At 38.0% G+C, this 22,989-nt stretch overlaps 1 long non-coding RNA gene across 2 annotated transcripts in view; it reads right to left on the bottom strand.

The window, feature by feature from the left end:
- The window catches only part of LOC138843470 (uncharacterized), an 82,026-nt gene extending 60,195 nt beyond the window's left edge, over nucleotides 1-21,831 (bottom strand). For both annotated transcript variants that reach the window (XR_011378188.1, XR_011378189.1), the window contains exon 1: nucleotides 21,576-21,831. This is a non-coding gene — a long non-coding RNA (uncharacterized lncRNA). The remainder of the gene's footprint in view (nucleotides 1-21,575) is intronic.
- Between the last annotated feature and the right edge of the window lie 1,158 nt (nucleotides 21,832-22,989).

Below are 22,989 nucleotides of genomic sequence, written 5' to 3'. Positions count from 1 at the left end.
TATAAGTGTGTGGGGGGGGTGAGCATCACACTAGGGAATCTTCTCTTCCCACCTATTTCTTAACTGCATCTCATTCCCGGACAACTTGAATGTCTCATCTATTCATCATGTAGCACTCAAACCCAGAAACCCGGAGTGATGCCAGGAACCTGTTTGATATCCAGATGTGGATTCTCTTGATCCACAGACCTGTGACTGTACCAAAGGTACAAAAGTGGAATATGAGTAGGGTAATCACAATAAACATTCCTTTAAAAAAAAAGATTTATTTATTTATTTGAAAGTTACAGGGAGGTGGAGACAAACAGAAAGAGAGAGAAGTCTTCCATCTGGTGGTTCATTCCTCAAATGGCCACAATAGCCAGAGCTGGGCTGATCCAAAGCCAGGAGCCAGAGCTTCTTCCAGATCTAATACATGGATGCAGGGACCCAAGGACTTTGGCCATCTTCTACTGCTTTCCTAGGCCACAGCCAAGAGCGAGACCAGAAATGGTGCAGCCAGGACTAAAACCGGCACCCATATGGTATGCCAGCACTGCAGGTGGTAGCTTTACCCACTATGCTACAGCCACAGTGCTGGCTCCAACATTCCCTTTTTAAATAAAAATGGGTGTCAAAGATGTGTCATTGTCTAATGGCAGTTTGAGCATCTTGAGTATATATTTTGAGTCTCCTCTTTGAGAGTATCCAGGCCTTGAATCTGCTCCCTGGTAATTCCCCAGTTTACCAGTCTCTGCTCTCTGAAATGTGCCTCCTTTTCTATCATTCACAAGGGACTCATTGGCAATGGCCCTTCAGAATATGAATTTTTCAGGAGATGATCAGCTCTATTGATGTGCTTTTATCTGTAATCTAAAATGCCATTTGTACAGCTTAAACTCCCAGAGCTTTTTGGTTAGCTTGATTGTTACCAATGGTGTAACTAAAAAGTGAACATAGAGTCCAGGTGGGCATCAGGTTTATGAGTTGTGATTTGTCAAGTTGTTGTTTGTTTCTCTATACTTTAGAAAATGTTTTTCCAAGCATATCCCATTCTTCAATTTCCTTTGGACCATTTTGAAAAACTGAATTTATTTTTGGCCAGACTACCTATTTTAACAAGAGTTGTCATGGTGATAAGCTTCATTTAAAATTACTGTGGCATTGTGTATTATTGTTTTTGATTCTCAAAGAATTTCTTGTCATATTTTTTCTGTAGGTACTAGCAGATTTTTACTTTATTATTCTTAAATGAGGATGCTTTGAGTTTGCCAATCAAGGCAAATTTACAGTTTCTCCCTGTTCATCTACTTTCTTGCTTCTATAATTTTTTGTTGTTGTTTGTTTTATGAGCTCAATAGTTCTCTATATTCTTACCAAATGCAAAGAAGTAATTGAAATACATTACTGTTAGTTTTTCAAACCGCTTTTCCTAAAATTTCAAGTTTTAAGTAAAAAATATTTAACTTAGTAAATATCACATAGGATACAAAGTTAGAGTTACCATTAAGTACATACAATGGGTCTTCAGAAACTGTGTAAATATATAAGAAAACTATGGGGTTGATGCTGTGGCGTAGTAAGCTAAGCTTCCCCCTGCAATGCCAACATCCCATATGGGCACCAGTTCAAGCCTGCTGCTTGTCTTCCAATCCAGCTCACTGCTATGGCCTGGGAAAGCGGTGGAAGATAGCCCAAGTGCTTGGGCCCTTGCACCCACTTGGAAGACCCAGGAGAAGCTCCTGGCTACTGGTTTCTGATCTGAGCAGCTTCAGCCATTGCAGCCATTTGAGGACTGAACAAGTGATGGAAGACCTCTCTCTCTCTCTGTAACTCTGCCTCTCAAATAAATAAAATCTTTTAAAAATATTGTATTGTTAAAAAAAGAGTGTGACTGCATTTTGAGGAAGAATCTTAAAAGAAAACTATGCATGAATTTCAAAAATTTTGCAGGAAAATAAGCTTATCTATTAATTCCATATTTCCATGAAGTTTTTGAAGTGTCTTCATAAGTGAAAGTTACTTTAGAGAAGAGTTTATGCATCTGTATCCCCTGAACAACTTAGATGGCTATTTTGGTACTCTTTGTTATCATTTGTGGGGGTAGTTCTTTTGTCTTTCTCATTCATTTACCAGTCTAGTGAACAGATCTTTCTGACTCATATTTCTTGCCCAGAGAGAGTCAGAAGTTGCTTTCATTTCTCTGCATTTCTCAGAATCCAAAAGGAATATTTACCTTCTTTTATAAAATTAATTATTCATTAAAGATGGAGAGAGAGACAGAGAGGGAGAGAGGGAGAGAGGGAGAGAGGGAGAGAGGGAGAGAAGGAGAGAGAGAAAACTCCCATCTGTTGGTTTACTCTTGCAATACTTCTGGTAGCTAGAACTGAAACTTGATCTTGACGTCCAATTTGGTGACAGAAATTCAACCACCTGAGCCTGCAGCAGCAGGAGGCTCTAGTCAGTAACTAGAGTTGGGGATCAAATCCAGGTCTCCTAGTGTAGGGCCTGGGTTTCTTATCTATGTAGATACCCACATCTATGTTATGGCTTGTATATGCTGCTTTTATATTTTTAAATTTATTGAATCAAAATTATAGTTTTCAAGAAGTTATTTGTTCCTGGGAGATGTATATTATATTCAGATTATAACCACTTTGGGTTTAGTCTTTTCATCTGAATTGTCTAATAGGTGTCACACAGTATCAAGTAACAGAGGTTATGGAACATCTTTACATGCTTTCCCCCGAAACTATGATTCTGCCTTTTGGGATAAGACACATTGATGTTATCGTGTTAAGAAAATCTTCAAGAGAGATCCAAGATCACTGAATAGGGAAAAGACATGCTGATGATGACCATGAAGATATAACAGAAGAAAAGTAGAGTTACTGCATTCTCAAAGGATAGTTGGATATAAGTTTTCAGTAGAAATCAACAGAAAGAAGAGAGAGATCATGGATCAGCGTGGACAATACAAACACACAGCAATGAGTGGGTTCACCACCAGAGATTCCCATAGCTGGAGGCTAGAGGAGAAGTCACCCTCTTAGATTGAGGTGAGAGGAGTCTGAAGCAGCCCATGTCACTGGTGTTATTGCCTGAGGAAGAAACTTGCAAAACACCGTGACTTTGCGTCTGGGTTGGAACATCAGCAGGGGGCAGGGTGCCCACTTAACCCCATGAAGGGAGAGCACAGTGCTTTATTCCCATCCACCCCACCACCAACACACAAGGACACCTGACATCTAGCAGAGGGGAGGCACCATCTTAATAATGTGAGAAGATGAATAGGAGCTGCTGTGGCTCGTGGACATACATGAGGGTATTTTATAGGAGAGATAAATCCACACTCTCCACTGACTTTGAGAATGGCCTGGATTGTTGAACTATGAGACATGCTCTTCCCCTAACTCTATCACAGGTCCCTGAACTCAAGTAGCCAAGGTGGAGCACTAGCAGTCAGTAGGCTCTGGAAGTACCTCAGCTGTCTCTGCAGACAAGGCAGGCATGCAGGGCAGAGAATTCCCCTGTTCCTTGAGATTGTGGGAGCCCTGCATACTATGACTGGAAATGCTGTGACTGTACAACAGGGCATGGTGTGTAGCTGAGCCTCTGAGCACTCAATGTGTCTGAGTGTCTGAGGTGGGTCATTGCAGAGGATTATGTGTTCACATTGAGGACAACAAATATTTGTGTGGCTCATTTGCATGCATGGGTGATATGTGTAGTAACAGCATGTTCACCCTAGGCATTGATCACCTTGGCAGAGAGGAGGTGAGGATGTTATCATGCCAGCTAGTGTGAGCATATACTGATGATGGCGATCTACCACATGCAACTTGGGTGTCACCCTGGACTTTGCCCCACTCTCAATCACTGACTGGAGCTAACTGGCCTCACACAGCATGCACCTCTGGATATCCATTAAAGGAGCAGATGCTTCACTAATCCTCAAAGGCATATCTCAAAAATAAACACCATCAGAAGAGAAAACCAACACATGTTTCCACATAGGCCTAAAATGATATAAAAGAAACATTAAAAAGCAAAACAATATGACTCTCCAAAATGGAATAGAGCAACACATCAATATCAGGATTTGAAGAGGATATTGATAAAATGCCTAAAAGGGAATCCCAAAGAATGATCATAAGATTACTCAAAAACAAAGAGACTCAAATACATGACTTAAAGTAATCCATACACAACATGGAGGAAAAATTTTGCTGGGAGATAGATATATTGAAGATAAATCAAAATGAAATATTAGAAATGAAGAGTTAAATATGTCAATTAAAAATACAGTGGGAAGTCTTAATAACAGATTTGGTGAGATTGAAGAAAGAATACCCAAGCTAGAAGATAAATCTTTGAAAATATCTCAAAAAAAATAAAAGGAAAAAGAAATTAGAAGATAGGAAAATCATGTTTGAGATTTATGGGATACAATCAAATTACCCAATATACATGTCTTAGGAGTTTCTGAAAGTGTGAAAAGAGAATGGATTATAAGATATATTCAAAGGAGGCTGGTTTTGTAGCATAGTGGGTAAAGCCACCATCTGCAACATGCCTTTGTCCTACATGGGCTCTGGTTCATGTCCTGGTTGCTCCATTTCTGATCCAGTTCTTTGCTAATGCTCCAGGAAAAGCAGATATTATTTGGGATGCTGCTATCTACTGGGAGATCAAGAAGTTCCAGGCTCCTGTCTTTGGCATGGGGACTTCCAAATACAAGAAACACATAGATCTCATAAAAGACACAATCACAAAACATCTACATCACAACACAAACTCAAAATTAAAATAAAATGTAAACATGTATTAAAATATTACATTGAAACCCATAAAAATGTACAATTATTGTCAATAAAAATAAAAAATAAAGAAAATATTCTAAAATGTGCATAAAAGAAATGCCAGATTGCCTTCAAAGGATCTCCAATTAGGCTGACAGTTGATTTCTGATCAGAAACCCTAAATGAGAGAATGGGGAGATATAGTTCATGTCTTAGAAGAAAAAGAAACCTGTCAACACAAAATACGATACTCAGCAAGACTCTCATTTCTAAATGAAGGTGAAAAAAAACATTGCAAAACAGACAAAGTTGAAAGAATGTGTCACCACTCATGCAGCCTTATACTTGATATCTAAGGCTGTGTTAATACAGAAACAGAGAAATATAATATTATTTTAATTTTCACAATGACATTTCACTTTATTTTAGACTCATAAGACTAACTCTACACTAAGTAAAGAATTCAACAAATAGTGAGAAAAAAAAACACTGCTTCCCAACAAATAGAGACAAATGCTATAAAAAATATTGAATCTCAAAATCTCAATTTTACTCATATATATTACATTTTTCTCTCTTTGTTACCACAGATCAGGGAAACATGTAGCATTTTTATGTTTGGGACTGGCTTGTTTAGCTAAATGTAATTATGTGTAGTTGCAATCATTCTGTTGTGAAAGGCAGGATTTCAGACTTTTTTATGGCTGAGTAGTATTCAATAATATATATATTTTCTTCATCTAGTCATCAGTTGATGGAAATTTGGGTTGACTTCATATCAGCTGTTATGAATTCAACTACAATAAACATGGGAGTACCGATAATATATTCATATGCTGATTTCATTTTGTTTGGACAAATGCCCAGGTGTGGGATTGCTGGATCAAAGGGTAGATCTATTTTCTGATTTCTGAGGAATCTTCATAATGTCTTCCACAATAGCTGTACTAGTTTAAATTCCAACAAATGGTGGATTATGGCACTTTTTCCTCCATATCCTTACCAGCATTTATTGTTTTTGATTTCTGAAAAGAAATGTTTAAATGAGGTGTGGTGAAATCTCATTGTGGCTTTGATTTGCATTTACCTGATGGCTAGTGATCATGAACATCTTTTCAAGTGTCTGTTGGCCATTTGAATTTCTGCTTTTGAAAAAATACTTATCAGGTCCTTTGACCACTTCTTAACAGGACTGTTTGTTTTGTTGTTGAGTTTCTTGAGCTCATTATAGACTGGATATTAATCCTTCATCAGTTTCATAGTTTGCAAATATTTTCTCATATTCTGTTGGTTGCCTCTTCACTTTCTGGAGTGCATTCTTTGCAGTGTAGATGCTTCTTAACTTGATGTAATCCCATTTGTCAGTCTTTGCTTTGATTACCTGTGTTTTTTGGGTCTTTTCCATGAAGTCTTTGCCTACAACAATGTCTTGCAGCATTTCACACAGTTATCCTCTAGTAATTTGATGGTATTATGTTGTAGATTTAGATAATTGATCCATTTGCAATTGATTTTTGTAGAAGGTGTCAGGTAAAGGTCTTGTTTCACACATCTGCATGCAGAGAAGCAATTTTCAAGCATCATTTGTTCAAGAGAATGTCCTTTCTTCAGGGACTGTTTTTAACTCTTTTGTCAAGCTCAGTTGGTTGTAGATGTGTAGATTGATTTCTGGAGTTTCCATTCTGTTTCATCAATGTACATGTACATGTCTATATTTCAACCAGCACCAGGCTATTTTGATTATAATTGCTCTGTAATATGTTTTGAAATCTGGTATTAATATGCCTCCAGCTTTGCTTTTGCTGTTTAAGATTGTTTTAGCAGATTTTTGGGTAAATTTGATCTGTGCATGCAAAAGTATGAAACATGACCCTTAACTAACACCTTATATAAAAATCAACTAAAATAAACTAAGTATCTAACTTTATGACATTACAACATCAAATTACTAGAAGAAAACATTGGGGGATATGCAAGACATTGGCAGAGGCCAAGATATCTTAGATAAGACCCCAGAAGAACAGACAATCAAAGCCAAAGTAGACAAATGGGATTACATGAAGCTAAGAAGATTCTGCACTGCAAAGGAAACACTCAAATAAGTGAAGAGACAAATGACAGAATGTGACAAAATATTTACAAACTATGTAACTGATGAAATATGAATATCCAGGATCTATAAAGAGCTCAAGAAATTCAACAATAAAAAAGAAACAATCCATCTAAGAAGTGGGCAAAGGACATAGCAGGCATTTTTGAAAGGATTAAATTCAATGGACAACAGACACCTGAAAAGATGCTCAGATTCACTAGCCATCAGAAAAATGCAAATAAAAATCCATAATGAGGTTTAACCTTGCCCCCATTTGAATGGCTATCATATAAAAATTTTTAAAAAATGCTGGACAAGATGTGATGAAAAAATATCCAAATACACTGTTGGTGAAAATGTAAACTAGTACCACTATTATGGAAAAAAAGAAAGCAAATGGAGGTTCTTCAGAAATCTGAAAATAGATCTACCATATGACTTAGCCATCCAAATCCTGGGCATTTACACAAATGAAATACAATCAGCATATGAAGGAATTATCTGTAACCCCATGTTTATTGTAGCTCAACTGAGAATATACAAGATATGGAATCAACCCAGATGTCAATCAACTGATGACTGGATAAAGAAAATATGGTAGGCATACACCATTGATTACTAACTCAGCCATGAAAAAATAAAACCCTGTATTTGGCAACAAATTAGATCCAACTGGATATCATTATATTTAAAGAACTTAGCAATTCCCACAACGACAAATATAATGTGTTTGCTCTGATATGTGGCAGTTAATTCAGAATTTTTAGCCCTTGTTCATGCTCCTGTGGGACTGTGGTTCTACTTTTTACTTGTTAAATATCCTGGTCAGTAGTGAACTAAGCCTGTGATTGTAGAGTGGATTGAAATTATGTTTCTGTAATAATTGAGGAACAAAATGAAAGGAAAGGAGGGGTATTGAGGGAGAGAGAAGGGGGAAGGATGCAAGTATGATATCTTTTTTATAACTGCCTCTATGGAATACATAAAAGAGGGAGTAATAGAGAGGAAGAGACAGAGAAAGAATCCTTCCACCCACTGATTAATTCCTCAATTGTCCACAAAGGCTGGAGCTGGGACAGACTGAAGTCCAGAGTATGAAATTCCACCCAGGTATTCCATGTACATGTCTGGAGTCCAAGTACTTGAATTATTTTCAGTGTTTTCTCAGCTGCATTATCTGTTCACAATTGATCATAATGATAGGACTAAGAATCAAATTATTAATTTTAAAATGTTATGATAGTATTGGATTTAAGTTTTTAAAAAAGTATTGTCTATTTAAGCGCTACCCTTACAAACTAAAGGAGTAAGGAGGAAGAGATAGTAAAGCCCAACATATCCAGATTTAATCAATCAATTGAGATAATACAAAACAAGAGAGATACTGGGGAATGATGCTGGGCTGCCACAAACTGAACCTATGCCAAGGATCAGAAGTGTTAAATGAGAGGTGGGGAAGACCAACACCAGGGTTCATGGGAGAAGGATGGGTCCTGCCTTAATAATGTTGGCCCTGAAAATATCCTAACCTGTCAATGACCCAGCAGCACTGGTGCACTGCACTCCTGAATTATTAGAATGGCTTATGATTTAGCGCCCAATATGGCCACAATTATCTATGTTATGAGCCCAGTAATGTGTGATTGCCATTCACAAGTGTGCCTATGGAGAATCAGATCTAGCATGGCAGTGGGCCTGCCACTGGTGACTATCTGGGCAGATGGGCCACACTGGTGTCAAGGAAGGTCTGGAGAAATCTGTGATGCTTTCTTGAAATGAATAACCTTGGCAGCTACCTTCAGCAGAGCATTCTTCCATTGTGGTGGGTGGCCAGATTGGGTACTAGCATGTGGATAATGGATGAGAGGTCAGGAAGAACAGCAGCTGGTGGTACACTGGGTGGGGAGAGTGACGTGAAGGTGCTGTTGTGAACACTCCATTGGATTGCTGTGCCTGGGCATTTTCCAGGGTACTGAGGGCCTGCACAGCTTAACTTCAGGGGCTATGCCCATCAGAATCACTTTGTCCTGCAGAAGAGGTTCTCTTAAAAATAACAGATGAGTCAACATGGGGGAACAATAATGTAGATGGTTCTTTGGAACCCCACATTCTAAGAGTGTACCAGTTTGAGACCCCACTCCACTTCTAAGATAGTTTCTTAATAAAGTGTACCCTAGAAGTAAGTAGGTGATAGCTCAACTACTTGGGTCTCTGCCACCTAGAGTGTGTTCTAAGATCATCACTTCAAGCAGGCTCAATCTCAGATGTTGTGAGAATCTCAGAAAACCAGCGGATGAAAGATCTGTCTCTGTGACTTTAAAATGAACAAAATTATTTTTAAAGCTTTAATAAACCCTCTGGGCCCAATGTGGCCAGATTGGTACTGTTCTGGTGAGGATGGCAGCTGCTCAGACTCCCTGAAAAATGCCTATGGGCCTCAATAGCTCTTTTTTTCTCAAATTGTGCACCGTCATTTGATATAAGGAAGTTTATGCTGTCGTGTACTTTTTGTGAGGTCCTGAACATGCATTGCAACAGACAAAGGAACAAGCTTATATCCATCCAGTATGCACACAGGACCCCATCAGCTGTGTTTACCCAGTGATCCTGGCAGGATCTTCCTGGTGATAGCTCTCAGTTCTCAAGCCTCTTTGCTGTTGAGTTGCAGACCACTTCCTGTCAGGAGTGCAGCCAAGATGGCTGAATAGAGTGTGAGCACACTAATTTCAGCTGAACTGGAATATGAAGAAAACAAAAGAAGAACCACATTTCCAGAGGCCTGACTGCTAAGAATTTTCATTGATGAAATAAATAAAACAATGAAGACTCCATGGGACAAGAGGAAAGAAGAAAGAGACACTGCTGCAGCTAGCCTTGTAGCACAGCCAGCTGCTGGCTGGGAGCTGCCATTATACCATAACAAGGTAGGGAGAAATTGCTGTACACTCTGAGGCTTTCAGCTTTAGCTAAGAAGGAATTCCATGGTCACCCACTTTTACTTCAGCCAGGTGAGCTGGCCAAGGTCTGAGGATGTCCTGGGCTTGGAACAGGGAAGCTGTCTTGCTTTCTTCCCCTCCCCTACTCCTGCAAAACACAATACTTGGCAAAAAAAAAATCAGACAGTAGTCCTCTAGTTCAACTCCTATCAGAATCAGCATCATGAGGAGATGTCATCTTCTTCAAGAGAAATGAGAGGAGAATAAGGCAGCCCACATCACTGGCAATACCACCTGTGAGAGTACCTTGTGGATCACACAGACTTTGAGTCAAGCCTGGAGTGCTAATTGGGGACAGGGTGTCCACCTAACCGTGTGAAACAAGAGCACATCATCTGCTTCCCATACAACCCATAAAAGGCTCCTGGTGAATAGCAGGGAGGAAGCACCACCTTCACAAGGCATGCACAGGCTACTGCAGCTTGCATGCTTGTGACTAGGGGATTTAATGTGGTGGATAAACTTGCAGTCCCTACTGAATTTGAATCTGGCCTAGAAGCTTGGCAGGGGTGTGGTATCCACTTAGGCCTATGAGGTGCTCCCTTATCACTGGTGCCTGTACCAAAACTGCCACAGTAGAACACTGACAACTAGCTCTGGGAATGACTTGGCTCTCTCCAAGGATGAAGCAGCCTTTCAGGGCTGAGAGTGGATGCCCTATTCTCTGTGACTGCAGAATTCTGTGACTGCATGATAGGGCATGGAGTGTAGGTAGCTGGTGTTCTGGGATATCATGAAGTCTGTCTTCATAGGCCCAGAGTTCCATGGGTGCCTTGGGTGGATGATTATAGAGGGGTCTATGCTCACTCTGAGGAGCTAAAGATCCTTCCTGCTTTTCATGTGAATGTATGTGTAGGGTGTGAGCCGCTGTGGGCTCATGCTGGGCATTTACCACCTGGGCAGAGAAGAGGCAATAAGTGATCACAGCAGCCAGCATGATCATACCCTCTCCATAATGATGATAGAGGTCTACCACATCCAACAATGGTGTCACCCTGGACCCCTGCATCACCCCTTACACTGACCCCTTACCCTCAGGCCCCATCAACACACACATCTGAATATGCACTGAAGAAGCAGACACTCCACCAAGCCGCAGAAGCATAGTTCACTGAGGAGAAACCAACAAGCAGTTCCACAAAACCTAGGAATAAACATAGGAAAATAAGAGACATGAACAAGAAAGACAATATGACTCCCAGCAAACAAACAAAAACAGCACTTCAATATTAGGATGTGAAGATGAGGAAATTAATTAAATGCCTGAAAAGAAATTCAAAAGAATAATCGTAAGGTTACTCAAAAACAATGAGCAGTAAATGCATGATTTAAAGAAATCCACACACAACATAGATGAAAACAGCCTGTGATAGACATTGAAAAATCAAACTGAAATATGGGAAATGAATTCAGAATACAAAATAAAAATACAGTGGGAAGCCTTAATATAGACTTGGTAAGATAGAAGAAAGAGTATCTGAGCTAGAAGACAAAGCTTAGGAAATATCTCAGACCAAAAAAAAAAAAATAAAAAAAGAAAAAAATGAGAAAAACTGAAAATAGTGTTTGAGATTTATGAGATAACATGAAAAGATCTGACAAACATGTTCTAGGAGTTTCTTAAAGTGTGGAAAGAGGGAATGTATAAGAAAGCCTGCTCAGTGAAATAATAGCAGGGAATTTCTCTAAGGGGCTGGCGCTATGGCGCTCGGGCCTCCACATGTGGTTCCTGTCGAGTGGCTCTTCTTATGAGCCAGCTCTCTGATATAGCCTGGGAAAACAGTAGAGAATGGCCCAAATGTTAGGGCATCTGCACCACAAGGGGGACCCAGAAGAAGTTGCTGGCTCCTGGCTTCAGATCAGCTTAACTCCAGCCATCGTGGTCATTTGGGGAGAATTCAGTGGATGGAAGGCCTTTCTCTCTGTCTCTCCCTCTTTCTGTCTGTAGCTTTATCTCATAAATAAAATATTTAAAAAAAAAACTTCCCCAGGGGCTGGCACTGTGGTGTAATGGGTAAAGCTGCCACCTACAGTGCTGGCATCCCATATGGTTGCCAGTTTGAATCCCAGATGCTCCATTGCCAATCCAGCTCCTTGATGATATGCCTGTGAAAGCAGCAAAAGATGGCCCAAGCCCTTGAGCCCCTGAACCCATTTGGGAGACTTGGAGGAGGTTCCAGGCTCCTGGTATCAGATGGCTTCCACCATTGTGGCTACTGGGAGAGTGAATCAGTGGATAGAAGATCTCTCTCTGTGTCTTTGCCTCTGCTTCTCTGTAGCTCTACCTTTCAAATAAATAAAAGAATCTTTTTTAAAAAAATACTTAACTAATTTGGAGAAAGAAAGGGACACCCAAGTACAGGAAGCGCACAGAACTCCTAATAGACATGTCCAGAAAAGATCCTCACCATGACACACCATAGTCAAATTATCAACAGTAAAATATAAAGAAAATATTTTAAAATGTGCAAGAGAGACATGCCTGATTACCTTATGAGGATCTGCAATTGAGATTCCCAGTTGATTTCACATCAGAAACCTTACAGACTAAGGGAGAATCGGAAGAAATAGTCCAGTATTAAAAGGAAAATATTGGCAAGCCAGAATAAAGTACCCTCCAAAGCTCTCATTTACAAATGCAGTGAAAAATGAAGACCTTCCAACAAATAAAAAAGAAATGGAAAGACTGTCACCATTTGTCACCATGATGCATAAGGATGTGCTACACATAAAAACAGAGAAAGACAGTCATTATGAAACTGTGAAGGCTGAAAATCTCTTAGTGAAAGTACAAAGTAAGCAAAAGCAAACAATAGGAATATTCATGGAAAAACGGCAGGGCCAAGTGATTGCTTATCAATAATAAGTTTGAATGTAAGTGGCCTAAATTCTCCAATTAAGAGATACAGACTAGCTGAATGGATTAAAACACAAGACCCATCTTTTTACTTCCTACAATAAACACACCTCTGCAACAAAGATACACACAGACTTTGAAAGTTAAAAGATGGAAAAAGATATTACATGCAAACAAGAAGTGAAAAGGAGCAGTATTAGCCATGTAATATCATACAAAACAGACTTTAAAGTAAAAACTGTTAAAAGAAAAGAAGGGCATTATGTAATAATTAAGGGATCAATCCAACAGAAAGATGAGAGCACAGTAAATGTATGTGCACCCAATGCCAGAGTATCTGATTATTTAAAACAAACATTAATAGATCTAAACAGAGATATAGATTCCAATACAATAATAATGGGAGACTGCAACATCCCAATTTCATCAATACACAGAACAACTAGACAAAAAATCAACAAAGAACAAATTTAAAATACACTAGGAGACAAAATGACTCAATTGATATCTACAGAACATTTCATCCCACAGTTGCAGAATATACATTCTTATCATCAGTCCATGGTGATGTGCCTGGGAAAGCAATGTAAGGTGGCTGCTTCTTCTAGGATAGGTCATATGCTAGCCCATAAAGCAAGGTGCAGTAAGTTAAATAAAAAATCGTACTATGTTTTTTTTCTGACCACAATGGAATGGACCTGGAAATTAATAACATAAGAAACTCTAGAAAGCATGCAAACACATGGTGTCTGAACAACCTTCTCCTGAATGAACATTGGATCATAGAAGAAATCAAAAAGGAAATAAAAAATCACAGGAAAGAAATGAAAATGACAACTTGCATATAAAAATGTATGATATACAGCAAAGCAGTACTAAGAGGTAAGTTTATAGCAATTAGTGCCTAACTCAGGTAATTGGAAAGGGATCAAACAAATTATATAAAAATGAATTCAAAGACCTGAAAAACAAGAATAAACCAAATTCCAAATTAGTATGAGGAAAGAAATAGTTAAAATTAAGGAAGGAATAAAATTGAGACAAAAAAGAAAGAAAAGAAAAGTGAACTAAAGAGCAACTTTTTTAAATGATACACCATGGGCCCAATTAATCAAAAAAGATAGGGGAGATGACACATATTAATAAATCAGAAACAAAAAGGAAACATTGGGGCTGGCGCTGTGGCGCAGCAGGTTAAAACCCTGGCCTGAAGCGTCAGCATCCCATATAGGCACTGGTTCGATTCCTGGCTGCTCCTTTTCCAATCCAGCTCTCTGCTATGGCCTGGGAAAGCAGTAGAAGATGTCCCAAGTCCTTGGGACCCTGCACCCACATGTGAGACCCATAAGAGGCTCCTGGCTCCTGACTTCAGATCGGTGTGGCTCCTGGCTTTGGATTGGCATAGCTCTAGCCATTACAGATATCTGGGGAGTGAACTAGTGGATGGAAGACCTCTCTCTCTCTCTCTCTCTCTCTCTCTCTCTCTCTGTCTCTACCTCTCTCTGTAACTCTGTTTTTCAAATAAATAAAATAAATTAAAAAAAGGAAATGTTACAACAGATGCCAAAGAAATAAAAAATAATCAGGAATTATGATAAAAACTACATGCCAGCAAATTCAAAAATGTAGAAGAAATAGGTAGGTTTCTAGACAAGTGCGATCTACCAAAATTGAGGCATGAACACACTGAAAATCTAAACAACACAATAACTAAGAAAGAGAATGAATAAGCAATAAAGATCCTTTCAACATAGAAAAAGCCCAGGATGGGATGGCTTCACCAATCATTTCTACCAACTTATAGAACTAACTCCAATTCACTTCAATGTATTTCAAACAATTGAAAGGGAGGAAATCCTCTCAAACTCCTTTTATGGAGCCAACATAGCATTAATTCAAAAACCAGAAAAACAAACAAGAATTGCAAACCATTATACCAGATGAACATAGATACAAAAATAATCAACAAAATATGAGAAAATCAAATCCAACAACATTTCAGAAAGATTCTTAATTGGACCAAGTGGTATTTATCTATGTTATAAAGGAATGGTTCAACATATGTAAATCAACAAATATGACACATCACATTAAGAAATAGAAGAATAAAAGCCATATTATTATCTCAATAGATGCAGAGAATTCATTTGATAAAATATAACCTCATCTCATGATAAAAAAAAAAAAACCTTTATTCTTTAACACAATCAAGGCAAACCCACAGATTGAATGAAGGAAAAGTGGGAAGCATTTCCACTAAATTCTGGAAGCAGACAAGAACATCTATTCTCATTATTGCTATTCAATATATTTCTGTAAGTTTTCGAGCCATTAGAGAAGAAATAGAAATCAAAGGGATACAAATCGGAAAGACATTTTTCAAAAGAGGAAATCCAAAAGGCCAACAGACAAATGAAAAAATGTTCAAGATCGCTAGCAATCAGGGAAATGCAAATCAAAACCACAATGAGGATTCACCTCACCCCAGTTAGAATGGCTCACATTCAGAAATCTACCAACAATAGATGCTGGAGAGGATGTGGGGAAAAAGGGACACTAACCCACTGTTGGTAGGAATGCAAACTGGTTAAGCCACTATGGAAGTCAGTCTGGAGATTCCTCAGAAACCTGAATATAACCCTACCATTCAACCCAGCCATCCCACTCCTTGGAATTTACCCAAAGGAAATTAAAATGGTAAACTAAAAAGCTGTCTGCCCATTAATGTTTATTGCAGCTCAATTCACAATAGCTAAGACCTGGAACCAACCAAGTGCCCATTAACAGCAGAGTAGATAAAGAAATTATGGGACATGTACTCTATAGAATACTATACAGCAGTCAAAACCAACGAAACCCGGTCGTTTGCAACAGGATGGAGGAATTTGGAAAACATCATGCTGAGTGAATTAAGCCTGTCCCAAAGGGACAAATATCATTATGTTCTACCTGATCGGCGACAACTAACTGAGCAGCAGAGGGGAAACTTGTTGAAGTGAAATGGACACTATGAGAAACAGTGACTTGATCAGCTCTTGGCCTGACGGTTGATGTACAATGTAATACTTTATCCATTTTAGTATTTTTTTGTTCTAGTACCATTGGTTGAACTCTGTAATTAACACACAATTATTCTTAGGTGTTTAAATTTTAACTGAAAAGTGAGCCCTGTTAGGAATTTGGAAAACATTATGCTGAGTTAAATAAGCCAATCCCAAAGGGACAAATACCACTTGTTCTCCTTGATAGGTGACAACTAACTGAGCACCAAAAAGGAAACCTGTTAAAGTGAAATAAACACCATGAGAAACGGTGACTTGATCAGCCCTCACCCTGACTGTTGATGAGCAACTTGATATATTATCCCTCTTAGTATTTTTTTTGTTTGTTCTACTTAATACCTTTGGTTGAATACTGTAATCAATACAATTCTTCTTAAGTGCTGAACCTTAACTGAAAAGTGATTGCTGTTAAATATAAGAGTGGGAATAAGAGAGGGAAGAGATGTGCAATTCGGGACATGCTCAAGCTGACTTACCTCAAATGGTAGAGTTAGAAACATACCAGGGGATTCCAATTCAATCCCATCAAGGTGGCATGTACCAATGCCATCTCACTAGTCCCAGTGATCAATTTCCGTTCACAATTGATCATAATGATAGGACTAAGAACCAAAGGGATCACATAAACAAGAATAGTGTCTGCAAATACTAGCTGATAGAATAAAAAAGGGAGAGAATGATCCAACATGGGAAGTGAGATACACAGCAGACCCATAGAATGGCAGATGTCCTAAACAGCACTCTGGCCTCAGAATCAGACCTTAAGGCATGCAGATCCGGCTGAAAAGCCCATGAGAGTATTTCAGGCATGGAAAGCCAAGACACTCTGGGGAAAAAAAAAAAAAAACCTAAATGAAAGATCTCCGTGAGTGAGATCCCAGTGGAAAGAACGGGTCATCAAAGAAGGAGGTACCTTTCTCTGAAGGGAGGAGAGAACTTCCACTTTGACCATGGCCTTGTCTATATATGATCAGAGTCGGTGTTCCATAGCCTTGGCAGCTCATGACAAGAGCCTAGGGTGATTACTGATGCCATAAACAAGAGTGTCAAATTGTTAAGTCAACAACAGGAGTCACTGTGCACTTACTCCTCATGTAGGATCTTTGTCCTTAGTGTGCTGTGCATTGAGATTTAATGCTTTAACTAGTACTCAAACAGTATTTTTCACTTTATGTTTCTGTGAGGGAGCAAACTGTTGAAATCTTTACTTAATGTATGCTAAACTTATCTTCTGCATATAAAGAGAATTGAAAATGAATCTTGATGTGAATGGAAGGGGAGAGGGAGTGGGAAAGGGGAGGGTTGTGGTTGGGAAGGACGTTATGGGGGGGAAGCCATTGTAATCCATAAGCTGTACTTTGGAAATTTATATTCATTAAATAAAAGTTAAAAAATTATCCTTGTTTGCAGATGACATGATACAATATTTTGGGAATCCAAAAGACTCCACTGAGGGACTACTGGAACTCAGAAAAATGTTTGTGGAATATAAAATCAACACACAAATCAATAGCCTTTGTATACAAAAATTACATGGCTGAGAAAAATGTCTAAGATCAGTGCCATTCACAGTAGCTACATAAAATCTAAGTACCTCAGAGAAAATTTAACCAAGGATGTGAAAGCTCTCTTCAGGAAAATTACAAAACATTGAAGAAGGAGATACAAGATGACACATGACAATGGAAACATCTTCCATGCTTGTGGATTGGAAGGATTAAGATCATCAAAATGTCCATATTACCAAAAGTAATTTATACATTCAATTCTATCTCTATCAAAGCATCAATGGCATTCTTTTTAGATCTAGGAAAAAGATCTTAGATCTTTGATCCTGGAAAAGACACTAGAAATACAGGAAATAAAAATAAAAACAAAAAGAGACAAATGGGATTAAATCAGCTAAGATGCTTCTGCGCTCTAAAGTGAAGAAACAACTGACAAAATGCAAAAACTTATTTGCAAACTATACAACTAATAAAAGATTATTAACCTTTATAAAGAGCTTAAGAAACTCAATAGTGACAATACAGACAATCCAGTTTAGACATGGGCAAAGAATATGAACACGTATTTTCAAATAATATTCAAATGGACAATAGAAACATGAAAAATTGCTCGGGATCAGTACACATTAAGGAAATTCATATAAAAACCACAATGTGGTTTCACTTCACCCCAGTCAGAATGACACACACACACATACACACACACAAACAATAAATGTTAGTGAGAATGTGGTGAGGAGGAAAGTTCCCTAATACACATTTGGTGGCAATATAAACTAATACAACCATTAATAGAGACAGTGTAGAGATTCCTTTACAATCTGAGAATAGATCTACAATATGACCTAGCCATCCCACTCCTGGGAATGTATGTAAAGGAAGCAAAATCAGCATAATCGAGATATCTGTATCTCCATGTTTACTGCAGCTCAGTTCACAATAACTAAGATTTGGAATCAACCCAGATGTCAATCAACTGATAACTGAATAAAGAAATTGTGTCTTTTGCTATAAAATGGATGCAACTGGAAACCATTATGCTCAGTGAAATAAGACAGTCTCAAAAAATACAAACATCCTGATTTCCATATGTGGTTACTAATATACAGAGTCCAAAAATGTTATGTGTAGGAGTGAAATTGAAATTTGGGATTATTGTTTATAGCTCTTTCTATACTCTTCAGGAACAGTAAGTTTTCTTCAACTATTTGTTGACTCCTTTACTTTGTGGAGGGTTAAGTTTGTGATTATAACATAAACTGAAAGTATGTCCTTGTAAAATTAAACTAATAATGAAGGAGGGAGGAAGCTATGAGCCTGGGTAGGAGAGAGGTTAGGGTAAGAAGCGTCACTATGCTCCAAATCTGAATATATTAAATGCATGAAATTTGTTCCCCTTAAATAAATAAAAATTAAAAAAACAAGTAAATAAATCAAAAGGAAATAAAGATAACAATTCAATTTCAAAATCATAAAAGGGAATAAAATACTTAGGAATAAACTTAACCAAGGAAATAAAATATCTAAATGTTGAAAACTATGTCACACAAATAAATGTAAATATATCCTGTGTTCATGGATTATAAAATATATATAAGAAATCAATATGATTCTAGTGATACTTATTCAAATCATTCTTTATAGTATCCTAATAGTTATTTTTAGAAAAAAAATGTAAAAAACTATACAGAAAATTCATATGGAATGTCAAAGGATCTAAATAGCCCAAATATCTTGAAGGGTTCCCCTATGCTCTCGATTAATTTGATGGTGTCATGGCATAGATTTAGATCTTTAATCCATGGTGAGTGGATTTTTGGTCTTGTTTCATACTTCAACATGTGATTTAATTCCATATCTCTTGCTTGATACTGCCCTAATTCAAATTAATTGAATACATATGTAAAGAAATAGTTCATTTTTGTTACATGAAACAATTTAAAAGATGTATTAATCCTCAATTTAAGATAAAGTATTGCCTCCTAATCACTCCACTTAGAACGACAAAATGCCAATATACTTATTTCCAGATTATGTTTGTCTTAATAAACTCCTTCCAAAAACTCATATTATTAGTTGCAATACTAATTTAACACCCCTTAACCTTATACACCAAGAAAGATGATGTTTTCCATTTATTTTTATTGACAATAATTATATATACCTATGGGCTACAGTGTGAGATTTTAATTGATGCATGCAATGTGTAACGAAAAAAGCAGGGTAAACAACATTTTCCCTTCTCTGAAATTACACTTCATGATTAGAGCCTTTGAGCACCTTTCCTGTTTGCTTATAAAATAAAGAATAGATTACTATGGACTATAGTCATACAACCATGCTATGTAACACTAGGAACTCATCCCTACCATCCAACTCATCTATCATCTAACTGCTCCAAAAAGAGAAGAGCCCTCCAAGTAGTTTTTTTTTAAATTTGATTAATTAGTTTTAAGGAAAAAGAGACACATAGAGAAACAGAGAGGGAGAGAGGACACTCTCACCCACTGGTTCACTTCACCAATGCCTACAACAACTATGGTTGTGACAGACCTCAACAATGATTTAGGAATAACATCAAAAGCACAGGTGACAAAAGCAAAAATAAAGAAGTAGGACTGCAAAAACGTAAAAAAAAATATGCGTACTAAAGGGAAAGCTGAAAAGTGAAAGCAAGGAATAGGAGAAAATATTGGTAAACCATAGTATGATTAAAGGAATAATACAAAGAACTTACACAACTCAAAGTGAAATACTGTAATAAAAAAATGGACAAAGGATCTGATCAGTCTTTCCACAAGCAGCCAATAGCTATTTGAAAAGGGGCTCTCAGCACTGCGAATAAAGAGCACAATGGTTATGATCTCACATATGTAAAAATGGCTATTATCAAAAAGTAGAAACTAAGTACTGAACCAGAATTGGAGAAAGAGAACAGATAAATTCTTTTTGGGAATGTAACCTGGTATACTTATTACGAAAAACACTACAGAGTTGCCTCAAACAAAATTAAAAATGGAACTAATAAATGATAAAGCAGTCCCATTATTGGATATGTATCTAAAGAAATAAAATTACTATCTCAAAGATACATCTGCACATCCATGTTCATGTGAGCACTATTCACAAGAACTAGATATACAGATACATTGTCTATCAAAAGATGAACAGAGAAAATGCCACACACACACACACACACACACACAATAGAATCACATTCAACCTTAAAAATGAAAGCCTGACATTTTGTCATAACCTGGATTCAAAAGTATGCATGTGGACATTAAGTTGATTTAAGTATGACACAGAAAGATATATCAAACAATCTCCCTTATTTGTGGAACCTAATAACATCAAATTTAAGCACAGACCATAATAATGGTTTCCAGGGGCTGAGAGTGAAGGAAATGGTAAGATGTTAGTTGAACAACACCCATTTATCAATAGGTGGTAAATTAACTCCTTGAGACTTAGTACACAGCAGAGAAGCAAAATGAATACACTACTGGATACTCACAACTTGTTAAGATATTAATTATTCTTTTAAAAACTATGTAAGGTGATGGACATGTTAGATTGTCCTAGTCATTTCATAATGTACATGCACAAGGGAACTCCAAAAGATTTGTGAAAAACTAAATTAAAAGATAAAGGGAATTTTCTATAAACTTTTTAAAAAGTCTCCTCACAAATCAAAACATCAGGTTGCAGGCCTCGAATACATAAAACTTTTGTTTGTCAATTATAATCCAACAACCTTGAAAAAAATCACCCTACATCGAAATTAAAATTAAAATTAACTTAGGAATCTAGATTTATATCTTTGTGGTCAGAAAGATTGTCGTGGGGCAGAAAGAGTTTTAAAACACTTGTAAATGTGACTACCTAAAATTTCCAACTTTAAAGTACAGAGACATATCACAGCCTGTCTAGCGAATATGTAAATGCTAAGATGACATTGAGGTACCAAAATACAATGTCCTTGTGACCCCCTAAAACCTAGACTAAAACCCTGGGTGAAATAAAGCTGCTTTGGTTAACTTACCTGGTCTATGCCTTTCTGATGGCTGTGAGCAGGAACGGGACAGGACGCCTGGAGTCCCGAGTGCCAGTCCAGCCCCCACACTGGCCCCACACTGAGGCGAAGGGTCGTGCCAGCAACAGAGGGGTCCACAGACCCCAGGGCCGACCTCTGGGAAACCCGCGTCCCGCCAGCCTTTTCTAGCAACGTCCACCAGCTCCCCTTCCCCGCTCCTCAGGCCTGGCCCCACACACTCACCATGTCCCGGGTCCGAGGGGGTGGTGTCCTGCGAAGGAAGAGGGGCAGAGAACAGAGAGAGAAGCTGCCGCCGGCTACCTCCAGGGTTCCGAGTGCCGGAGCCCCCTCCTGGGGCCTCTCTCCTCAGTGAATGGGAGGACTACTGTGGCGTCACATCCCGCGTGATTTGATTGGACAGCTTGCATACCAGAGGCCGCACCACGTTATAAAAGACGCAGCCAATCAGCATCCTCCATAGCGCCGACGCATAACTTCAGGTCTTTCTGGATGGGAAAACAAGAGGGAGTTTGGATTCATTTCTGACACTAGGACCTCCTGGGTTTCACCTCCCTGCAGTGGGCGCTGGGAAATTCTCTCTTCTCTGGTCCTGCCAGCCACTGGGTCTCTCCTGCATCTTCCTGAGCGGCTTCTGCTTGGGGGTTGAACGTCATTCAGGTCAGCTACAATTTAATGACTGTTTATTGACTTAAAAACCTTTGTTTTTTTTTTTTTTATCATATATGTGATACTTTTTGTCTAATGAATCTTTTATATTATTTTTTAATATTGATTTAAAGAATGTTTAAAGATATAACATTTAATCCTTTCTTTCAATTTTACTTGCACGTTTATTTCTAGTTTGCCTGTTGTCCTTTAATATTATTTTCTATTTGCTTCTTCCTGGTACTTAGTAGAAACACACACACACACACACACACACAATCTTTCCAGTAATCCCATTTATCAGTTGTATTTGTTTTTAGCTTTTCCTTGATTATCTCTGTATATAATCCTCATCCAATATATTCACATTTTACAACTTATAAATTGATCTTTACACCATATAATTTCTTTTTGCTGTTTTGTTTCCCTTACTGCCCTTGAAGTAGAAAGCTCGAGAGAGTGCAGGAATCGTGGTCTAAGTTTACTCCCCGGGAGAAAAAGCTTCAATGATGCTGTATTACTTGTGGTGTTAGCTGTAGGTTCCTTTTGCTCTTGATTGGAGTAACGAAGTCACTGGCTTTTTTGTTGTTCTGCAAGTAGTTTTCTTTTTCACTAGATGCTGGACTTTATTATTAAAGCTTTCCAACATGTAATCTACTTGGATGACTTGTCTGGGAATCTTCACCACTCTTGTGTGTTTTATTAAGTCCTGCTTGCTATTGATATATTTTCTTATGTTATTTCATTTATTCTATTAATACTTTGCTGTGGATATCTGCAGCTCTGTTTATGAAAGGGATTCTTTTAATGAAACTTAATGTTTATTTCAAGTCCTGGTCCAAAACTTTATTTTTTATTTGAAGTCCTAGTCTGCTTGCATCATCCTCACTGCAATGCAGGTGTTCCAAAAGAAACTAAGAAAAAAGCTCTGCTTATTTGCACTTTGGGTGGGTCTTTGAAATGTAGATTTGTTTTTTCTTCTGTAAAATTT

Source organism: Oryctolagus cuniculus, chromosome 8 (assembly GCF_964237555.1).
Source record: "Oryctolagus cuniculus chromosome 8, mOryCun1.1, whole genome shotgun sequence".
In the NCBI taxonomy this organism is placed as follows: Eukaryota; Metazoa; Chordata; class Mammalia; order Lagomorpha; family Leporidae; genus Oryctolagus; species Oryctolagus cuniculus.
This window is presented reverse-complemented; position numbering and strand designations above follow the sequence as displayed.